Source organism: Heterodontus francisci, chromosome 21 (genome assembly GCF_036365525.1).
Source record: "Heterodontus francisci isolate sHetFra1 chromosome 21, sHetFra1.hap1, whole genome shotgun sequence".
Taxonomy (NCBI): Eukaryota; Metazoa; Chordata; class Chondrichthyes; order Heterodontiformes; family Heterodontidae; genus Heterodontus; species Heterodontus francisci.
Window position 1 is genome coordinate 79,381,861 of NC_090391.1, and position 24,567 is coordinate 79,406,427.

Consider the following 24,567-nt stretch of genomic DNA (forward strand, 5'->3'; position numbering starts at 1 on the left):
CAGGGAGGCAGCTTTATTTTACTCGTCGCCTGCACAAGTGACGGGCTCCCGCAAAACGCTAGTGTAATTCCATTTAAAGGCCTCAGTTGAACTCTGGGTGGGAAGCTCGTCTTCGTCACCATTCTATGAGACCCTCCACCTCTTATCCTGTCTCCCACGGACCATTAAATTCAGCCTAGGGTATAAATTAAATAACCATGGTTTGATTGGGAAATTGAATAAAAACACTGGGATTTCAGCTGGAATCAGCAGTTGATTGAGAAGCTAATTAAATACGAGGATTTAATTAAACATGAGTAATAACAGGTTTATAATAAATCAGCCCCCCCTCCCCCGTAAATATTGATGAGGACAGTAACAGATTTCAGGAAGTCTTTTATCAACATTGTAGTGAATGGCTGTTTTTCAAACTGCTGGGAGGGAGACAGTGTCGATCCCCACGATTCGATACTCGGACCACTGCTGTTTCTGATATACATTAATGACTTAGACTTCGGGCTTCAGCCCACATTGTCGAAATTTACAGAAGTCATGAAGCGTGAAAGTACAGTGAAGAGTGAGGAAGATAGCAATTGAATTCAGGAGGACATAGACAGGGTGGTGAAATGGGCATAAACAACAATAACAACATGAGCTTATATAGCACCTTTAATGCAGTAAAACGCTTCAAGATGCTTCACCGGCACATTATAAAGCAAAATAAAACACGGAGTGACATTAGGGGACTGTAGGTAAGTTGGTCAAAGGCTGGATCAAAGAGTTTAAAGGATTGTATTAAAGTCAGAAAGCGATATGGAGAGGTGTGCAGAGGGTATTACAGAGCTTAGGGCCCAGGCAGCTGAAGGTACGATCATCAATAGTGAAGAGATTAACATCCGGGGTGCTCAAGAGGTCAGTATTAGATGAACACACATATCTTAATCTGTTGTGGGGCGGGAGGTGATTACAGAGATAGGCGACTGGGAAGCGGGACTCCCAGCGCTGAGCCAGAAAGGCGAGGGGAACACCAGCTTGGATTTTTCGTGCCACACCCCCGCCCCAGAGAGATCTAATTTTTTTTATTTTGTCTACGTGTCTCACATCAGTCTGCAAGTCACTTTAAAGATAGGACTCCCGCCTACAAGAGAAATTAGCCAATCAACTCAGCAGTATCGGCACTGTCACTGGAAGTGGTGGCCGCTATCAGTCATGCAGAGGCCTTGGACCCAGGCCCAGCGCTGGAACCAGGACGCAAGGTGAGTGAGGTGTGGTTACCAGGGCCAGTCTGGAAGTCCTCACCTCATGGGGACCCATAAAATCCAGCCCATAGTTTAGTGAGGCCATGGAAGAATTTGAAAACAAGAATGAGAATTTTAAAATCAAGACGTTTCTTAATGGATAGACAATGTAGGTCAGCGGGCATAGGAATATATAGGTTAACACATCAGCAGCAGAGTTTTAGATGAGCTGAAGTTTACAGAGATTAGAATGTGGGAGATCAGCAGGAGGGCATTGGAATGGTCAAGTCTAGAGCTAACTAAGGCATGAATGAGGGTTTTGGGCAAGAGGAGCCGAGGCAGGGGCGAAGTCAGGCCATATTACAGCGACTTTGTTTGGCCAGCATTCAGGAGAAGTTTGTTTTGGCCAGTATGTAGCAAGCCCAAGAGGAAAGGGCGCAGTTTTGGACTGAACATTAAGAAATGAAGCTAGGAAAGGGGAAGGTGTGGCCGTCAGAGAGCATTTTTGGTGATAGTGATCATAATTCAATCAGTTTGAAAATAGTTATGCAAAAGGGCAAGGATGGAAAAGGAGTGATAGTTCTCAAATGGGGCGATGTTAATGTTACGAAACTAAGGAGTGATTTTGCGGAAGTGCATTCTGAACAGCTACTTGAAGGCAAATCGGTGTCAGTGCAGTGGGAGGCATTCAAAGGGAAGATTCAAGGGGATCAGGTAACCATGTTCCCACAAAGAAAAAGGATGGAGCGGCCAATTCTAGACCCTCATGGATGTCAAGGAGCCTACAGGGTAAGATAAGGCAGAAAAGGAAAGTGTATGTCGACACCGAGAACTTAATACCTCAGAATGCTGAGGGAAGTATAGAAAGTGGATGGTTGTGATCCAAAAGGAAATTAGAAAAGCAAAGAGGGGGCGTGAAAAAATATTGGCAAGCAAAATCAAGGTGATCCCAAGGATGTTGTACGAATACATTAGGAGTCAGAAGATAAATAAAGAGAGCGTAGGGCCCGTGTGAGAGCAAAAAGGTAACATATGTGTAGGGGTGGAATATGTGGTATGGTTCTGAATGAATACCTTGCAGCTGTCTTCACAAAAGAGGGGGATGATGCAGATATTTTAGATAAGGAAGAGGAGTGTGAAGTATACCATGTCATAAACATAGAGAGGATGAAGTATTAATGACATTAGCATCCTTGAAAGGTGATAAATCAACAGAGCCGGATCAAATGTACCCCAAGTTGTCAAAAGATGCGAGGGACGAAATAGCGTAGGTTCTGTACATCATTTTCCAGTCCTCACTGGATGCAAGTGTGGTGCCAGAGGACTGGAGAACTGCTCATGTTGTACTTCTGTTTAAAAATAGTGCGAGTGATAGTTCAAACAATTACAAGCCAGTCAGTTTAACCTCAGTAGTGGACAAATTGTGGGAATCAATTCTGAGAGTTGGGATAATCTGCCATTTAGAAGGGCATACATTCATCAAGAATAATCAGCATAGATTTGTGAAGGGAAGATCTTGTTTGACTAAATTGATTAAATTATTTGAGGAAGAAACAAGGAATATTTTTGAGCGTAGTGCACTTGATGCGGTCTACATGGAATTTAGCAAGGCTTTTGACAAGTTCCCACATAGCAGACTGGTTAGAGTACACAAAATCACACAGTTGTTGCAGTGCTGAAGGAAGCCATTCAGATCGTCATGTCCACACCGGCTGCCTGAAAGAGCAAATACTCAGTTCCATTCCCCTTTCTCCTCCCTGTAAACCTGCACATTGTTATTGTTCATATAACTGTCTAATTGTTTTTTTTATTCTTTCATGGGATGTGGGCGTCGTAGGCCAGGCCAGCATTTATTGCCCATCCCTAATTGCCCTTGAACTGAGTGGATTTAGAGGGCATGTAAGAGTCAACCACATTGCTGTGGATGTGGATTCACATGTCGGCCAGACCAGGTAAGGACAGCAGATTCCCTTCCCTAAAGGACATTCGTGAACCTGATGGGTTTTTACAACAATCGACATTGGTTTCATGGCCATCATTGGACTAGCTTTAAATTCCAGAGTTATTAATTGAATTCAGATTACACCTTCTAATGTGGTGGGATTCAAACCCATGTCCCCGGAGCAATACATGGGTCTCTGAGTTGCTAGTCCAGTGACAATACCAGTATGCCACTGCCTCCCCTCCAGTGTCTGACCTACCACCTCTTTCAACAACGCCTGGGTCGCATGTTCTTTCTTAGCAAATACAGATGCTTAGTATCATTTGGTATCTCAGCCATGCCCCCTGCTGCCAAGTGTAAGTCCCCTTTCTGATCCCTAATCGACGCCACTCCTCCTTTTATCACCATTTTGCTATTTATATGCCGATAGAAAACTTTGTGATGCCCTTTAATACCAGCTGGCAGTTGCTTTTCATGCTATTTATTTGCTTCTATTATTTGCTTTCTCACTTTCAGGCTGGACCTTCTATATTCAGCCTGGTCGTCAATAGAATTTTGTCATTTTAAAGGTATCACTGGTACGAGTTTATCTGCCAACTTTTGAACCACTTTATTCGCCCCAGCTCCATTCATATGCTCTTGAAGTTGAAGCTGGCCCTACCCCAGCTAACTATTCTGAACCAGGAATGCTCTTTGTCATTTTCTCCATATTCACCCTAACCCTTATGATACAATGATTACTATACCCTAAATACTCTCCTGCTGATAATTGATCCACTTGGTCCACCTAATTCCCAAGAGCCAGGTCTGGCAGTTCTTTTTCATCATTGGACTAGCAACATAATATTGTAGAAAAAAATCCTGAATACACTCGAGAAACGCTTGCATCTCACTGTCCTTTACAGTACTATTATTCCAGTCTATATCTGGATAATCAATGCCCCCCATTAAAACTACCCTATAATTATTGTGCCACTCTCTAATTTCCTTGCAGGTTTGGTCCTCCACATTCTTCCCACTGGTTGGTGGCCTAAGGGCAACACCGAGCAATGTAACTGCACCTTTTTTCATTATCTCTCGCCAAATTGATTCCGTCCTCGAACTGTCTGGGACATCCTTTTTCTCCAGCATTGCAATGGTCACCTTCATTCAAAAAGTAAGCACATGGGATCCAGATAAATGTAGCAAGGTGGATGCAAAATGGGCTCAGTGCCAGGAAAGAAAGGGCAATTGTCGATGGGTGATTTGGCGATGGAAGGCTCTTTCCATTGGTGTTCCGCAGGGCTCAGTACTGGTTCCCTTTTCTGAGGTATATGTGAGCAATTTGGATGTAAATATAGGAGAATGATCAAGAGGTTTGTACACAACAAAATAAATAAAAAGCCGTCTGGATGAGAGTGAGGAGGATAGCTGTACACTGCTGAAAGATATTGATGTTCTGGTCGGATTGGCAGAAAAGTGGCAAATGGAATTCAACCTGCAGAAGTGTGAAGTGATGCATTTGGGGAGGTCAAGCAAGGCAAAGGAATGCGTGATTATTGGGAGAATACTGAGAAGTGTAGAGGAAGTGAATGACCTCGGACTAAATGCCCACAGATCCCTGAACATAGCAGGGCAGGTGGATAAGGTGGTGAAGAAGTGTTGTGAGAGCCCATATTTTTTTGTTAAAAATTGGAATCTATATTTTAAAACTAAAGAGTCTGAACGTTGGGTGTTTTCTTTTAAAGGAAATTCAACAGAACGTTGACCAGTAAACTAGCTTTTGCTGGAACACATGTGATTTCAAGTTAACAGCATAGGGGGTTCTAACCTGAAGGGCAGATTATTACAAGGAAATGACAGACCACGGCATATAGCTGTAACAGGATTGTTGCTGATCTGTTTTTGTTTTCACTTTCTACTGTTCAAAGATGTCGCTTTTTTTTTACTAAAATCGGCATTTGTAATTTGCTGTGGACCTGACAGAAGATCAGAAGAGAAAGAAAACTCCTGTTGCATCTCTTTGAAGAATCCCTGTATTGAAAAGCAAAAGCGGGATGAATTCGTACTGCTGCCTCCTGTATTTTGAAGAAACACTGACCTTTTGCAGAAACCGACCAACTTCAAAAGATTTTTGCATCAAAGGCGTGAGTACTTGAACCTGTGTTGTTGCACGTTTGGTGTCAGACCTATGTAGAGCCTTCTGCAAAAGAATTGCTTTGAACATCTACCCAAACATACTGTTCATCGACCTTGCTTGGAACGTTTCCTTGTGGCAGCCAACAATTTGACTTTGGAACACCTCGTCAAAACAAAGGACTTCCTTCCAGATTATTGCAGTCTACATTTTTAAAAAATTCTTCCTATTCCTCTGAGTAAAGAAACTACCTCTCACATCTGTCCTATATCCATCACCCCTCAACTTAAAGCTAAGTCCCCTCGTGTTTGCCATCACCATCCGAGGAAAACGACTCTCACGATCCACCCTATCTAACCCTCTGATTATCTTATATGTTTCTATTAAGTCACCTCTCCTCCTCCGTCTCTCTAACGTAAACAACCTCAGGTCCCTCAGCCTTTCCTCGTAAGACCTTCCCTCCAAGGAAAGGGTGAGGGACTTGAGGGAGATCGATGGTGAGAAAGGGAAGCTGTTTGTGGGAACTGAAATCTTAGCAGGGACTCTCCGACAGCCTGTCCGGGTCGAATGCATCCAGGAAACATCCTTCCGGCCACCTCCTCCTCCTCCCCGTACTGAGCCTCCGGATTCCTGGTGCCAATTCCTGTGTGCGCTTGATGGTGATGATATGAATGGTGCAGCAGAACACCATGAGCTTGGACACTTGCTCCAGTGTGTACTGGAGGGCACCCCCCGATGGGTTCAAACAGCGGAAGCATTGCTTCATCACATCGATGATCTGTTGCACGATGTTCCTGCTGACTCCATTGCTCACGTGAGAGACATGTTAATTGCATGAGGTTGGTTGGCGGCAGGAGGTACGGTGGGGTGTAGAAAAAAGAGTTGTGTCCAGAGGAGAGTTTCCTTTCTCTCCGAGGAGCGACATACTGATTCTGCATGGAGACCCGAAATGTTGGGAACAGCTGACTGCTTCAGAATGAAGGCATCGGGGCTGCTGCCAGTATAGTGGGCACTCACCAACATTGTGTGCTGGTCATGCTCACACTCCGACTGTATATTAATGGAGTGAGAGTTCTTTCAGTTCCTGTACCTCTCCCCCTTGATAGGGGGGCCCCGCAGATCCACCTACACTATCAGCAATCCCTATATCCTGACAAAGCCATGGGGGCTCTCATCCTGCTTCTCCCAGCTGAGGGAGAAAATTATGACTCAGACGACCACCTTCACCTCCCAGAATTATCAATGAGCAACATACAGGCCTAGCACCTACTGGCCAGTTAGTTTAATATCAGTGGTGAGTAAGGTTTTAGAAACAATAATGAGGGACAAACTTGACACATACTTCACGCACTTGTCGAGGTTTGTGTGACTTAAGAATCGTCAGCATGGGTTTTTAAAAGGCCGCTCATGTTTGATTAAACTAATTGTTTTTTTGATGAAGTAGCAGAAAAGGTTGATGAAGGAAATGTGGTGGATGTTGTCTGCATGGATTTTGAGAAAGCGTTTGATGAAGTACTACACACATGTTTGGTTAACAAAATTGAAGCTCATGGAATAACATCCAATTGGATCAAATATTGTCTAAAGGACTGTAATGAGAGAGCCGTGGTAAATGGTTGTTTTTCAGACTGCTGGATGGTGCACAGTGACGTTTCCCAAGACTCAGTGCGAGGACCTGCGGTTTTTAGCTTTATTTTGTGCGATATATAAATGACCTAGATATTGTAATTCAGAGTAGAACCTCAACATTTGCCGATGATACCGAACATGGAGGGATGGCAAGCACTGAGGATGATAGAAACCGCCTGCAACAAGATAGAGATAGGTGAGCAATTTGGGCACAGAAGTGGCAGATGGAATTTAGTACAGAGGAGTGTGAGATGATGCCTTTTGGCAGAAGGAATCGGAAGGCAATATGGACTTAATGACACAGTTGAAAGATTGTTCAGGAACAAGGGACCTGATGCTCCATGTACATTGATCTTGGAATGTGGCAGGACATTCTGGGAGGGTACTTAGCAAAAAGAAGGGTCTCTGACCTGAAACGTTAACTCTAATTCACTCTGCTGAGTATTTCCAGCATTTCTTGTTTTTTTTTTCTGATTTCCAGCATCTTCCAGTATTTTGCTTTTGTAAAAAAAAATCAGATCTTGGTCGTCATCATTACAGGAAAAGAAAACAAAAGCAGGGAAGTTATGCTGAAACTTTATAAAGCTCTGGTAAGGCCCCAACTGGGGATTGTGTCCAGTTCTGGTCACCACACTTTAGGAAGGATGTGAAAGTCCTTGAGAGGGTGCAGAGGAGATTTACCAGAATCGTTCCAGGGATGGGGATTTTAGTTACAAGGTTAGTTTGGCAAAGCTGGAGTTACTCTCCCTGGAGCAAGGAGATTGAGAGGAGGTTTGATAGAGGTGTACAAGATTATGATAGGCTTAGATAAGATAGACAAGGAAAAGCTGTTCCCATTAACTGCAGAAACACAAACTGGGGGGCACAGATGGAAGATTGTGGGCAAGTGAAACGGGGGAATATGAGGAAGACCTTTTTTACACAGTGGATGGTACTGACCTGGAACTCACGAACCATGGGTTGCTGGAAGCCGAGACAATCAATGCTATCAAAACGAAACTGCATGGGAACCTGAAAGAATGAACTTGTGGGGGATTGTGCGATGGAGTGGTACCGACTTGATTGTTCCACAGAGAACTGGCATGGAGGGATCGAATGGCCTCGCTCTGCGTCATAAACGACTTTATTACTGCATTTACGACCTTATGTTGGACACTGCTCCTACCTGAAAATCACCCCTACAAAACTGAAAAGGACAAAGGATGGGAAGGTGATAGCCACCAAAGCAGTCCTGGGAGAGAACGAAAAGCAAGAGACACAAGGGACACTCCTCAAGCCCAAAAGGAAGGTGCTGTGAGCAACAGTGAGTGCCAGAGACTTGTGTGCTTCCATTGTAACAAGGCAGTACATTCAGAATCTCACTGCTGCTGCTTAAAGGGGAAATCAGTCGGCTTAATCAGGGCACATTGCTCAGTGCAGTTGAGGGCCTGATGTAAAACATGGAACGAGATGTGGCTTTGAATCCCGTAAGGGTGAAACCCAGGAAGCTTACAACCACCAGTGCAGGAAAGGTTGATAGGATTCCTGAAGTTTATCAGGGTTTGGTATTCGAAGGGAAAGTAACCTCATACCCCTCGAGTGGGGCAAGCAAGCTCATACTGGGACACAGGGGCCACCAGATCCCTTTTAACTGAGAGTGCTGTGAACACCAAAATGGTGGTGAATGATGTTGGAGGGCAGTATATGCCTGCACCTGTACACCGAGTGCACCTGGAGTGCGACATAATTGCGGAAGCGGTGACCATAGGGATTGTCCCAAGTTTGCCTGTGGACGGGGTTGACCTGCTCCTAGGTAATAATCTGGGGGGATGAAGGTGGTAGCCACCCCACCCCTGCCGCCAAGCAGTGAAAGAAAGACCGCAGGAGGTGAGAGAGGCAGAGCAGTGGCAGGAAACGATCTCCTGCAGAGCCCCTGAATATGCATTGGGTCAGGCCATGATCAAGTTAGCTCCCCCAAAGGAGACTGCATTGGCACTGCAGGCAAATGACCAGGTCTGTCAGTCTGAGACTTGCTTCGGAAAGTTAAGAGACCAAAGCAATGAATTGAGTGAATTTTCCCTGGCTCAGCGAGCCAACCCAGTATTGCAAGAGTTCGCATAGGCTGCCCAGTGTGAAAGTGAAGCAGAGGGAGTCCCTGACTACTATTTTTTTGAAGAATGAGGTACTGATAAGTACATAAGAACATACGAAATAGGAGCATGTGCAGGCCATTCAGCCCCTCAAGCCTGCTCCGCCATCCAATAAGATCATCGCTGATCTGTCCCAGCCTCTTTCGAGACTGATTCGCATGAACCTTGACTCCCCGAGATTTCAAAAATCTATCTTCCTCCTCCTTTATGTTAAAAAATAAAACAAAATCTAAAATGTACCTGTGCACATAACTTTGTAAAGACACTGAGAAATTATACTAACTTATTTATGTTAAGAATTGATGTTTTTGGAATCTGGAAGATAATTTTCCTTTCAGCCAAAGTGGCGTTTTTCATGTCCATTTGTAAATGCTTTATTGTGGATTTACATTTAGTGACCTAGCCTCCACCACTCTCTGAGGTAGAGAATTCAAGCGATTCACCACCCTCTGAGAGAAGGTGTTCCTTTGCATCTCAGTATTAAATATGTGACCCCTTATTCTGTAACTCTGTTGCCTAGTTCGAGATTCCCCCACCAGTGGAAACATATTCTCAACATCTTCTGTCAAGCCCCCTTGGATTATTATATGTTTCAATAAGATCACCTCTCATTCTTCTAAATTCCAATGAATAAATGCCGAACCTGTTTAGCCATTCTTTGTAGCACAGCCCCTTCATCCCAGGAATCAAGCCAGTGGAACTTTTCTGAACTGCCTCCAATGCTGGTATATCCTTCCGTAAATACGGGGACCAAAACAGTTCGCAGTACTCAGGTGTGGCCTCACAAAGACTCTGCTCAGATTCAACAAGACTTCCCTACTTTTACACTCCAACTCCCTCGCAATAAAGGCCAGAATTCCATTTGCCTTCCTAATTACTGGCTGCACATGCATGCTAACCTTTTGTGTTTCATGTACAAGAGCAACTAGATCCCTCTGTACTTGTTGTATTGTGTAGTCTTTCTCCATCTAAATGATAATCTTCATTTTTATTCTCCCTACCAAAGTGGATGACCTCACACATTCTGTCAACTAAGGCAAAGGAATACATGATGAATTGGAAAATACTGAGAAGTGAAGAGGAAGTGAGGGACCTTGGAGTGAATGTTCACAGATCCCTGAAGGTAACAGGGCATGTTGATAAGGTGGTGGAGAAGGCATATGGAATACTTTCCTTTATTAGCCAGAGTATAGAATATAAGAGTAGGGAGGTTATGTTGGAACTGTATAACTCAGCTTGAGTACTGTGTGCAGTTCTGGTCACTTCATTACAGAATGGATGTAACTGAATTAGAGAGCATACAGAGAAGATTTACGGTGATGTTGCCGGGATTGGGAAAATGCAGCTTTGAGGAAAGATTGGATAGGCTGGGTCGTTTTCCGTGGAATAGAGAAGGCTGAGGGGAGATTGGATTGAAATGTAGGAAAGATTGAAGGTCCTGGATGGAGTGGAGGTGAAGGGTCCATTCAATTTAGCAGAGAGTTCAGTGATGAGGGGGCATAGATTTAAATAGGTTGGTAGCAAGATTCGAGGGAACATGAGGGAGAAACTTCTCCCAGAGTGTTGTGGTGGTTGGGAAATCACTGCCTGAAGGGGTCGTCGTGGCCGAAACACTCATCTCATTTTAGATGTGCCTTGCTGCACCTCAAGTGCAGGACTTCGGGCCAAATGCTGGAAGGTGGGGTTCGGCTTTGCGGGTGGTGGGGTGGGGGGATCATTTTTTGGCCAGAAAGTACACAATGGGCCATGTGGCCTATTTCTGTGTTGTAAATATTCTATGATTTTCCTTGATTTTTTTCTGAATTTCTAGGTGCAGATAGATAGTTTTAGTGAAGGTGCGTATATGTAGTTGGAAGCTCATTTCGAGGTCCAATATAACAACAAGGTGCGAACAGTCTGGTTTAGTCACCCAGTTGCCACAATGAGGGATGGAGTCGGCAGCTTTGGAATGAAGTTCTTAGCAGGAAATGAAAATGATGGTTTCAATCATCACAAATTTTTAATGATACACCAGATGTGTGAGGTAATACATTTTGGAAGGATGTATGTGGAGTACAGCACAAGCTACATGTTGCAATTGTAAAGGGACTGCAGGACCAGAGACCTGGGAGTGCAAATCATTGAAGGTCACAGGACAGGTTAACAAAGCAGTTAACACAACATATCAGATCCTGGGCTTTATAAATAGAGACTTAGAAAATAAAGGCTAGGAAGCTACGTTAAATCTATATAAAACATGACTGAACATGCCAGTAAATGACACATGGAACATAATTTTAATCATATCGTCCCACTGACCTAGGAATTCAGTTATGTGGAGAGTTTGGAAAAGCTGGGATTATTTTCTTTACAGTAGTGAAGGGTAAGGGGCGATTTAATATATAATTCAAAATCATGAAATGTTTTGATAGATTAATTAATGTGAAATGGTTTCTAATGCCAGAAAGTTCAGCATTAAGAAGACACAAATTGAAGGTAATTGACTCAGACCCAGAGGTGAAATGAGGAGATTTTGCTTACACAGTGAGTTGATGGGATCTGGAATTCACTGCTTGAAGACATGGTGGAAGCAGATTTAATATGATCTTTGAAAAGAGAATTTAACAAATACTTGAAAGGCTGCATTTTCTGACAAAGCAACCACTAGGCGGCGCAATTCTTGCACGTGCGCAAATGTAGGCTCTTCATCTGGAACGTCAATGTCTGCGACGTTCAGGCAGCTGCCAGGACGGCCAGAGTGAGGGTAGGGCCGATCAGGGATAGTGGAGGGAACTTGTGCCTGGAGTCGGAGGAGGTAGGGGAGGTCATAAATGAATACTTTGCTTCAGTATTCACTAGTGAGAGTGACCTGGTCGTTTGTGAGGACAGCATGGAACAGGCTGATAGGCTCGAACAGGTTGAGGTTAAGTGGGAGGATGTGCTGGAAATTTTGAATGATATGAGGACAGATAAGTCCCCGGGGCAAGACGGGATATACCCAAGGATATTACGGGTAGCGAGGGGAGAGATTGCCGCGCATTTGGCGATGATCTTTGCGTCCTCACTGTCCACTGGAGTAATACCGGATGATTGGAGGGTGGCAAATGTTATTCCCTTGTTCAAGAAAGGGAATAGGGATAACCCTGGGAATTATAGAGCAGTCAGTCTTATGTTGGTAGTGGGAAAATTATTGGAGAAGATTCTGAGAGACAGGATTTATGATTATTTGGAAAAGCATCGTTTGATTAGAGACAGTCAGCATGGCTTTGTGAGGAGCAGGTCATGCCTCACAAGCCTTATTGAATTCTTTGAAGATGTGACAAAGCAGACAAAGACAGAGAGTGTTAGTAGATGGAAAGTATTCAGCATGGAGCTTGGTGACCAGTGGGGTTCTGCAGGGATCTGTTCTGGGACCTCTGCTCTTTGTGATTTTTATAAATGACTTGGATGAGGAAGTGGAAGGCTGGGTTTGCAAGTTTGCCGATGACACGAAGATTGCTGGATTTGTGGATAGTGTGGAAGGCTGTTGTAGGTTTCAACGGGACATTGACAGGATGCAGAGCTGGACTGAGAAGTGGCAGATGGAGTTCAACCTGGAAAAGTGTGAAGTTATTAATTTTGGGAGGTCGAATTTGAATGCGGAATACGGGCTTAAAGACAGGATTCTTGGTAGTGTGGAGGAACAGAGGGATCTTGGGGTCCATGTCCATTAATCGCTCAAAGTTGCCACCCAAGTTGATAGGGTTGCGAAGAAGGCGTATGGTGTGTTGGCTATCATTAACAGGGGGATTGAGTTTAAGAGCCGCGAGGTTATGCTGCAGCTCTATAAGGCCCAGGTTAGACCACACTTGGAATATTGTGATCAGTTCTGGTCGCCTCGTTATCGGAAGGATGTGGAAGCTTTAGAGAGGGTGCAGAGGAGATTTACCATGATGCTGCCTGGACTGGAGGGCATGTCTTACTAAGAAAGATTGAGGGAGCTAGGGCTTTTCTCATTGGAGCGAAGAGGGATGAGAGGTGACTTGATAGAGGGGTACAAGATGATGAGAGGCATAGATAGAGTGGCTAGCCAGAGACTTTTTCCCAGGGCGGAAGGGGCTATCACCAGGGGGCATACGTTTAAGGTGTTTGGTGGAAGGGTTCGGGGAGATGTCAGAGGTAGGTTCTTTACACAGAGAGTGGTGGGTGCGTGGAATGCGCTGCTAGCGGTGGTAGTAGAAGCAGATACATTCGGGACATTTAAGCGACTCTTGGATAGGTACATGGATGATAGTAGAATGAAGGGTAGGTAGGTAGTTTGATCTTAGTGTAGGTTAAAGGTTCGGCATGACATCGTGGGCCAAAGGGCATGTACTGTGCTGTACTGTTCTATGTTCTATGTATAACAAGGTTTAATTTGGCTCTGAGAAAGGAAAAAGGAAGAATTATTAAGTGGGGGAAAGTCAACTTCAATGGCGTAAAAATGGAGCTGGGGCAAATAAGTAGGAGTCAAAGTTTGACAAGAACAACAGTAGCTGAATAATGGACGATTTTCAAAGAAGAGACAGTTCAGTCACAGTGAAGTTCTATTCTCTCGAAGGGGAAGTGGAGGACAACCAAATCCAGAGCTCAATGGATGACAAAAGAGATAGAGTTGAAGATGAAGAAGAAAAAGTGTGTTTATGACAGATGTCAAGTAGATAACACAATGGAGAACGAGGCTGAATATGGAAGGTTCACAGGGGAAGTGAAAAAGCAAATAAGACAACCAAATGGAGTGTACGAAAAGAGACTAGCAGCTAATATTAAAGACAACCCTAAAGACTGACTGTAGTCTCGCCCAGTGAACGTCAGCAGGCTTCCACCAGCCATTCTGCAGCCACTGGGGAAGCCACAGTAGGAGCACTAGGCAAGTCGAGGGAACCCACAAGATACGCACCAAGGGAATACACAAGGGTGAATCGTTCAGTTCTGTTTGCATAATTCGATGTGTTCTTGGATAAAAATGTTCATAAAAGTTTTTGATGGTGTTTGTTTTATTGCAGGATGGTGACCAATGGGATGCTGTGATGGGGCGAATCAGATGTGTGTAATGGTGGAGACCGGGGGATCCATGGTGGCAAATGTGAAGTTTTGCTTTGGGAAGTGGAATCCCAAAAGACACTCTCGAGCAGCCTGTCCGGGTCGAAGCCGTCCAGAAAATATCTTCCCTGCCTCCTCCTCCTCCTCTTGAGATGGCCTCCGGACTCCTGGTGCCAATGCCTGTGTTCTATTGATGATGAGATGAATGGTGCAGCAGAACATCATGATCTTGGACAACTGCTCCAGTGTGTACTGTAGGGCTCCCCTGAGCGTTTCATTGAGGCCATGGAGGGATTTAAACACAAGGATGAGAATATTAAAGTTAAGGTGATGCCAGACCGGGATCCAATGTAGATCAGTGAGCACAGGGGTGATGGGTGATCGGGATTTGGTGTCAGTTAGGATACAGGCAGCAGAGTTCTGGATGGGCTGTGGATAACGTAGGTTAATAACTGGGAGGGTGACGAGGATAGAATTGGAATAGTCAAGTGTGGATTTAACAAGGGCACCGATGAGGGTTTAAGCAGAAGATGGGCTGAGGCAGACATGGAGACAGGTGATATTACAGAGGTGGTATTAGGCAGGGTTTGTGATGGAGAGAGTATGGAGATGCACTCAGCTCAGGTTTAAATAGAACGCAGAGGTTGTAAACAGTCTGGTTCAGCCTCAGACATTGGGCAGGGTGGGATATCTGTTTCGCAGATAGGGAATGGAGGTTGTGCAGGAGGTCAATGACATTGGCTTTAGTCTTCCCAAAACTTACATTGCCGAACAGTAATTCAGTGAAACGGTGTTTGCAGATCTAGTGGCTGGAAATGGAGAAATGCAGCAGCAAAGTTGAGAGAGTAAATGACAAGAACTGTAATAGCAATGGTTTATAGGGCTAATAGCCAGGAATAACAACAGGAACAAGGAGGAGAGAGTAAATTACAGTGGCAGTAATGAAGTTAAACATGGTTTATAGAATTAATAGCTATATCGACAGAGACTTACCAGGGACACTAACAATAGCAAGGATGGGATAGTAAACGTATTGAATAATCTGAAGTGTGAGATAAATTCGACTGTATATTGAGTACCAATAATATGGAGAAAGGGCATGAAGATCCGAGGATAAACTCCTGCCCATTGTTATAACATTCCAATCTATTGTTCTCAGATTCTGATCGATCCTGTCCCTCTCTGTGGAGCTGCTCATCACTGTTAGTGCTGGGGGTGATGCTCCCGCTGACGCAATGGCTAACATATTGAATGGAGTCCTGTATTAATAGAAGAGGGAAATCCTCCAGTGATCCAATTCGGGCCCATGGAATCTGACATTAATTACAGTCACTGAACAAACAGCTTCAGTTAATTCTTTTCAGTCCAACACTTTTGATATCACAAGAAAGTGGAACATTTGCCCAGTCTGGATGGGAAGTGTGAGGGATGCTGAGGGACGAAATGGTGGAAATAGCAGAGACACTGATAATGATCAAATCCTGGAGGGTGGCATTAGAATACGTGGATCATTTTTTGACCAGCACAGACATGATAGGCAAGTGGCCTCTTTCTTTGCCGTAAACCTGCTATGATTCGATGATGCAACCCAGGCAAAGTTGAAAGAGAAGATAAGTCAGACATTAGAGGGGGTTATAGTTGATAAAGAGGCAGTATTAGCTCGGCTGTCTGTACTGAAAGTGAATATAGCACCAGGGCCAGATGAGATGCATCCAAGGATACTGAGGGAAAGAAGGGTGGTGGTGTCAGAGGACTGGAGAATTGCAAACGTTACGCTCTTGTTTAAAATGGGTGTAAAGATAAGCCCAACTACTCCAGTTTAACTGCAGTGGTGGGAAAACATTTAGAAAAAAATATTCGGGACAAAATGCATAGTCTGATGGCCAAATGTGGGTTAGCTAAGGAAGCCAGCCTGGATGGCATAAGGGAAAATCATGTTTAACTAACTTGCTGGAGTTGTTAGAGGAGGTAACAGAGAGGGTTGATGAGGGCAGTACTGTTAATGTGGAGTACAGGGACTTGCAAAAGGTGTTTGATACTGCGCCGCACAACAGACTTGTGAGCGAACTTATAACTCCTTGAATAAAAGGCACAGTAGCAACAGAGATAAGAAAGTGGCTGAGGGATATGAAACACAGAGTAGTAGTTAATGGCTGTTTATATGGCTGGAGGAAGGTTTGCAGTGGAGTTTCCCAAGTATCAGTGTTGGGGCCCTTGCTTTTCCTGGTTCATATTATTGACATAGACCTGGTGTTCAGGGCAAAGTGTCAAAGTTTGCAGATGATACAAAAGGTTGTGAAATGTGGGGTCGATAGTGTAGAACTTCAAAAGGCCATAGACAAGTTGGTGGAATGGGCAGACAGGTGGCACTGTCAGAGAAATGTGAGGTGATTAATTTTGGTAGGAAGAATACGGAGAGACAGTGCAGAATAAAGGATACAAAACTAAAGGCGCTGCAGGAGCAGAGGGATCAGGGTGCATATGTGCATAAGTCATTGGAGTAAGCACTACAGGTTGAGAGAGTGGTTAATAAAGCATAGCGCATCCTGGTCTTTGTTAATAGGGGCACAGAGTACCAGAGCAAGGAAGTTATGTTGAACTTTTATAAGACACTAATCCGGCCTCAGCTGGAGTATTGTTCACTGTTCTGGGCACCATAGTTGAGGGAAGGAATGAGGGCATTGTAGAGAGTTCAGAAAAGATTCAAGACAATGGTTCCAGGGATGAGGAATTTCAGTGAAGAAGGTAGACAGATTGGAGAAGCTAGGACTGTATTCCTTGGAGAATTGCAAGGCTGAGAGGTGATTTATTAGACGTATCATGAATCATGTGTCATAGATTCATATATTTGCACAGGCCCTTCGGTCCATTGTGTCTGTGCCGGCTTCAAGCACCGACCTGTTCCAATACCATTTCCGAGCACTTGGTCCGTAGCCTTGCATGCCATGGCGTTTCAAGCGCACATCAAAATACTTCTTAAATGTTAGGAGGCATCCTGCCTCTAACAATTTCAGGAAGTGTGTTCCAGATTTCAACCACCCTCTGGGTGATTTTGATTTCCACAAATCACCTCTAAACCTCCTGCCCCTTACCTTAAATCTCAGTCCCCGTTTGTTGACACTTCCACTCAGGAAATCGTTTCTTCCTATCTATCCAATCAATGCTCCACATAATTTTGTGTACCTCAATCATGCCCGCTCTCAGCATTGTCTGTTGTAAAGAAACGAACTCAAGCCTTTTCAGTCTCTCTTCACAGCTTAAATGCTCCAGCCCAGGCAACATCCTGGTGAATCTCCTCTGCACACTCTCCAGTGCAATCACATCCTTCCTATAGTGTGGTGCCCAGAACTGTACACAGTACTCCAGCTATGGCCTAACTATCGTTTTGTGCAGCCCCATCATAACCTCCCTGTCTTAAATTATATGCCTCGGATAATAAAGGCAAGTATCCCGTATGCCTTCCTAACCACATTATCTACCTGTGCTGCTGCCTTCAATGAAGCTTGAAGCTGAGCGCACCTGAATCTTAGGGAGGGAACCTGAATCTTAGCAGACACTCTTCGACAGCCTATCCGTGCCAAAGGTATCAAAGAAATATCGTCACTTCCTCGTCCTCCTCCTGAGGTGGGCTCTAGATTCCTGGTGTTCTGTGTGCTCATGTTGGTGATGATATGAAGGGTGCAGCAGAAGACAATGAACTTGGACACCTGCTCCAGTCTGTACTGGGGGGCTTCCACTGAGCGGTTCAGACATTGGAAGCATTGCTTCATCACAACGATAGTCTGCTCCACGATGTTCGTGCTGACTCCACTACTCACGTTTTACATGGTGTAAATTGCATGTGGTTGGTTGGAGGTGGGAGGTGGTTTGGGGGTGCAGAAACATGAGCTCTTTCTAGAGGGAGTTTCCTTTGTCTCCGAGGAGCCACATTATGGTTCTCTGTGATATATTCACCTCACCCGACATAGGTGGCCTCCATCACCTAGCGGATAAATCAGTGGACAACACACAGTCCTCACAACTGCAGGTCAGCTGGTCCAACTTCAGTGTTGGGAAAAAAAAGAAACAATAACCGGGAGGGGCAAGTGCTGGGAAGAGCCATTTTGAGAGTTTTAAGGTAATTCAGGATAGCCAGCATAGATTTACAAAAGGAAGCTCATGCTTGACTAATCTAATTGAATTTTTTGATGATGTAAAAGAGGAGGTTGATGAAGGGAATGTGATGGATGTTGTCTATATTGGTTTGAAGAAAGTCTTTGATGAAATACCACCTTAGTGCTCGTGAGGGTAGAAATTGAAGGATAAGGCAAATGAATGCGTGGCTGAAGAGCTGGTGTAAGCGGGAGGGCTTCTCTACTTCGATCAATGGGATCTCTTCTGGTGCAGAGGTGACCTGTACGAGAAGGACGGGTTGCATGTAAACTGGAAGGGGCCCAATATCCTTGCGGCGAGGTTTGCCAGGACTACTCGGGAGGGGTTAAACTGGTCTTGCAGGGGGGTGGGACCCAAAGTAGAAGTCTCTCCGTTGAGATAGTGGAGGCAAATGAACAGGATAAAGCAATCAAGCCCAGTAGACAGGCCGGGCAGGGGCAGGACAGGGAGCATGGAAGGTCTGATAGGCTAAACTGCATTTACTTTAATGTAGGGAGCCTTACAGGTAAGGCAGATGAACTCACAGCATGGATTGGTACATTGAATAGTGATATTATAGCTATTACGGAAACGTGGTTGAGGGATAGGCAGGACTGGTAGCTCAATGTTCCGGGGTACCAATCCTTCTGGCGTGACAGAGGTGGAGGTAAGAGAGGAGGGGTAATTGCACTATTAATTAGGGAGGACATCACGGCAGATTTAGACAGGATATCACGGGGGCGAATGTCCAGCGAGGCCATATGGGTAGAACATAGAAATAAGAAAGGGGTGATCACTTTGATGGGATTTTCTCATAGCCCTCCTCAATAGTCAGAGGGAAGTGGAGGAGCATATATGAAGGGAAATCACAGATAGGTGTAGGAATTACAGTGTTGTAATAGTAGGTGATTTTAACTTCCCTAATATTGACTGGGATTGCCTTTGTGCTAAGGGATCAGATGGGGAAGAATTAGTTAAGTATGTCCAGGATAGTTTTCTGTAACAGTATGTGGATGGCCCTACTAGAGATGGGGCTACACTCGACCTCCTCTTAGGAAATGAGGATGGGCAGGTGGTTGATGTGACAATGGGGGAGCACCTTGGAACGAGTGACCATAACTCTATTAGCTTCAAGATAGTTATGGAAAAGGATCGAACTGGCCCTGAGGTTGAAGTATTAAATTGGAGGAAGGCTAATTTCGATGGCATCAGACAGGAACTCTCAGAAGTTGAATGGGAGAGGCTGTTTACAGGTAAAGGGACGTCTGGCAAGTGGGAGGCTTTTAAAAGTGAGATAGGAAGAGTTCAGGGCCGGCATGTTCCTGCTAGATGGAAGGGCAAGGCTGGCAAGTTTAGGAAAGCTTGGTTGACAAGGGATATTGAGAGTCTGGTCAGGACAAAAGAAGGAGGCATATGTTAGGAATAGGCAGCTGGGATCGAGCCTGTCCATCGAGGAGTATAGGGAATGTGGGAGTACACTTAAGAAGGAAATTAGCAAGGCGGAAAGGGGCCATGAGCTTTTCCTGGCAGATAAGATAAAGGACAATCATAAAAGATTCTATAAGTGTATTAAAAGTAAAAGGGTAGCTAGGGAGAGAGAAGGTTCCCTTAAGGATCAGTGTGGCAATCTATGTGTGGAGCCACGGCAAATGGACGTGGTTTTAAATGAATATTTTGCGTCAGTATTTACAGCGGAGAAGGTCATGGAGGCGACTGAGTTCAAGGGACGGAACGGCGATATCCTGGAGCATATCAGCATTACAAAGGAGGAGGTGTTGGAGGTTGTGAAGTGCATTAAAGTGGATAAATCCGCAGGACCTGACCAGGTGTATCCTAGGATGCTATGGGAAGCAAGGGAGGAGATTTCTTGGGCCCTGGCAGACATTTTTGTATCATAGTTAGCCACAGGTAAGGTACCAGATGACTGGAGGATAGCTAATGTTGTGTCTTTATTTAAGAAGGGCAACAGGGATAAGCCAGGGAACTACAGGCCCGGTGATCCTTGCATCAGTGGTGGGAAAGATATCGCAAAGGATTCTGAGAGACAGGATTTATACGCATTTGGAAAGGCAAGATCTGATTAGGGATAGTCAGCATGGCTTTGTGCATGGGAAATCATGTCTCACGAATTTGAGTTTTTCGAGGAGGTGACCAAGAGGATTGACGAGGGCAGGGCGATGGACGTTGTCTACATGGGCTTTCGCAAGGCTTTTGACAAGGTCCCGCATGATAGGCTGGTCCAGAAGGTTCGAATGGATGGGATCCAGGGTGAGCTAGCAAATTGGATACAAAATTGGCTTTGTGATGGGACGCAACGGGTGGTAGTGGAGGGTTGTTTTTCAGATTCGAGGCCGGTGACCAGTGGTGTGCCATAGGTATCAGTGCTGGGCCCTCTGTTGTTTGTCATATATGTGAATGACTTGGATGTGAATGTAGGGGGCATGATTAGTAAGCTTGCAGATGACATCAAAATTGGTGGTATTGCAGACAGTGAAGAAGGTTGTCTACGAATATAACAGGAAATAGATCAACTGGGAAAGTGGGCAAGGGATTGGCAAATGCAATTTAACGCAGACAACTGTGAAGTGATGCATTTTAGGAAGTTAAACCAAGGCAGGGCATATACAATGAATGTCAGGGCCCAGGGGGGTGTTGTTGATCAGAGAGACCTTGGGGTGCAAAAACATCCTTCCCTGAAAGTGGCAACAAAGGTAGACAGGGCGATGAAGAAGGCATATGGCCTCCTTGCCTTCATCGGCCGAGGCATTGAGTGCAAGAGTTGGGACGTCATGTTACAGTTGTACATAACGTTGGTAAGGCCGCATTTGAAGTACTGTGTGCAGTTTTGGTCGCCGCACGACAGGTAAGATGTGATTAAGCTGGAGAGGGTGCAGAAAAGATGTACAAGGATGTTGCCTGGTTTGGAGGGCTTGAGTTACAAAGAGACATTGGATAGGCTGGGTCTGTCTTCCCTGGAGTGAAGGAGGCTGAGAGGGGTCATTATAGAGGTATATAAAATTATGAGATGCATAGATAGTGTAGATAGCCAGAATCTGTTTCCCATGGTAAGGGTGACTTGAACTCGAGGGCATAGATTTAAGGTGAGAGGGAGAAGGTTTAGGGGGGATCAAAGCTGTACATTTTTCACACAAAGAATAGTGGGTATCTGGAATGAGCTGCCTGAGGAGGTGGTGGATGCAGGAACAGTAGCAACACTGAAGAGGCATCTGGAAAGGTACTTGATTGAGCAAGGCATGGAGGGTATGGAATTAATGCAAGCAGGTGGGATTAGTATAGGTAGGCATTATGGCCGGCATGGACGAGGTGGGCTGAAGGGCCTGTTTCTATGCTGTACGACTCTATGACTCTATTAAAGTTCAATTACCAAAATTGAGTCTCATGGATGGGAGGATCAGTGACAAATTGGATTTTAAAAATGGTTTATGTACAAAAAAGACAGTTTGTCATAGTGATGACTATGAACTGTTCATTTATCCCCCTGTGTATTGATTGTGGATCTCTATTTAACCAGTTACTGTAGATTTATCCCCTTTGTGTCCAGGTTGAGGACCTCTATTTCACAATTAACTGTAGATTTATCCCCTGCGTGTTCGTTGTGTGCCTCTACTTAACTGTTTACAATAGATATCTCTGCCTGTGTATTTGTTGTGGATCTCTATTTTAAAATCTAATTGTCGAATCTTCCTTGTTTGTTGTTGTGGACGTCTAATTAACAATATTCGTAGATTTATGTCTTGTGTATTGGCTGTGGATCTCTATTTAACAGTTATCTGTAGATTAATCTCGCTGTGTATTGGTTGTGAATTTCTATTTAGCAGTTAACTATCGATGTATCCTCTGTGTATTAGTTGTACACCTCTATTTGACTAGTAAGTGTAGATTTATCACCCTGTGTATTGGTTGTGGACATGTTTTTAACAATTACATGTAGATTTCTCCACTGTTTATTGGTTGTGGATCTCTATCTAACAATTATCTGTCGATGTATCCTCTGTGTATTGGTTGTGGAACTTTATTTAACAATTAACTGAAGATTTATCCCCCTGTGCATTGATTGTCGCTTTCAATTTACCCATTAACTATAGACTTATCCGCCTGAATGTTGGTTGTGACTCTCCACTTACCAATTAACTATAGACTTACCCCCCTGATTACTGGTTCTGGGCCTCTATTTAGAAATTAACTGTTTATATATCTCCCTGTGCATTGGTTGTAGATCTCTACTTAACAATATACTGTAGATTTATCTCCTGTGTATTGACTGAGGATCTCTATTTAATAATTTAATGTAGCTATATCTCCTCTGTATTGCTTGTTGACATCTATTTACAATTTAACTGTAAATTTATTCCCGCTGTATTGGCTGTGGACCTGTCTTGAACAATTATCTGTCGATTTATCTCCTGTGTATTGGCTGTGGGCCTCTATTTGACAATTGACATCAGATTTATCCCCCTGATTATTGGTTGTGGACCTCCATTTAACCATTAAATGTATGAAAATATATATGTATCTCCCTGTGTACTGATTACAGAACTCTATTTAAAGATTAATGTAGACTAATCCCAGGCTTATTAGGTGTGGATCTCAATTTAACACTTAATTGTAAATTTATTACGTGTGTATTGGTTGTGGACCTGCATTTAACAATTAAGCTCGATTAATTTCTTGTTTATGAATTGTGGATCTCTATTTATCAATTAACTGTCGATTTATCCCCTGCGTACAGTTTGTGGATCACTATTTAGCAATTTATCAGATTTATCCCCCATATATGGATTGTGGATCTCTACGGAACAATTAACTGTAGATTCATTCCCTCTGTATTGGGTCTGGACCGATACTTAACAAATAACTGTAGATATATTTCCTTCTGTAATGGTTGTAGGCTTCTATTTAACAATTAACTGTCGATCTATGCCCTGTGTATTTGTTGTAGACCTCTAATTAGCAATACATTGTAGACCTATCCACTGTGTATTGGGCGCAGACCTCAACAAAGCAATTAACTGTAGATTTGTCCACAATGTTGTGGATCTTTATTTAACAATTAACTGTAGATATATGCTCTGTGCATTTGCTACAGACCTCTATTTAACAATTAACTGTAGATCTATGCCCTGTGTATTTGCTGTCGACCCCTATTTAGCAATTAACTGTAGATCTATGCCCTCTGCATCTGTTGCAGACCTCTATTAAGCAATACATTGCCGACCTATCCCATGTATATTGGGGACAGACCTCAACAAAGCAATTAACTGCAGATTTGTCCCCTGTGTATTGATTTTGCATCTCTATTTAACAATTAACTGTAGATTTATGCTCCTGTGTATTGGTTCTGGAGCTCTATTTAACATTTAAATGTAGATTTGTCTGCATGTATATTGGTTTTGGACGTCAAATTGAAAATTAAGAAAAGATTTATCCCCCTGTTTTGTTGGTTGGAGACCTCTATTTAACATGAAATGTAGATTTATCCTCTCTGTATTGGTTGTGGGCCTTTATTGAACAAAAAACAACTGCCGAATTTTACTCGGTGTATTGATTGTGGACCTCGATTTAACAATTAACTGCAGCTTTATATAATGCAAGCAAAATGCTGCGGATGCTGGAAATCTGATATAAAGACAAGAACCGCTGGAAAGAGCAGGTCTGGCAGCATCTGTCAGGAGAGAAGCAGAGTTAACGTTTCAGGGTAGTCAACCTTCTTCAGAACTGGCAGATACAAGAAATGTAAAAGATTTCCATCAAATAAAGCGTGGGCGGGCAAGCGATAACAAAAAAGAAGGTGTTGATCGGACAAGCTAACAGAATAGCTGACCAGAAGGTGATGGAGCAAAGGGTAGTGTCCGAGGCTCAACCATCTTCAGCTGCTTCATCAATGACCTTCCTTCAATCATAAGGTCAGAAGTGGAGATTTTCGCTGATGATTGTGCAATGTTCAGCACCATTCGTGACTCCTCAAATACTGAAGCAGTCCGTGTAGAAATGCAGCAAGACCTGGACAATATCCGGGCTTGGGCTGATAAGTGGCAAGTAAGATTCGCGCCAGAGAAGTGTCAGGAAAAGACAATCTCCAACAAGAGAGAATCTAACCATCTCTCCTTGATTTTCAATGGCATTACCATCGCTGAATCCTCCACTATCAACATCCTAGGGGCTACCATGAACCGTAAACTGAACTGGAGTAGCCATATAAATACCGTGGCTACAGGAGTAGGTCAGAGGCTGGGAATCCTGAGGCAAGTAACGCATCTCCTGACTCCCCATAGCCTGTCCACCATCTACAGTGCACAAGTCAGGCGTGTGATAGAATTATCTCCACTTGCCTGCATGGGTTCA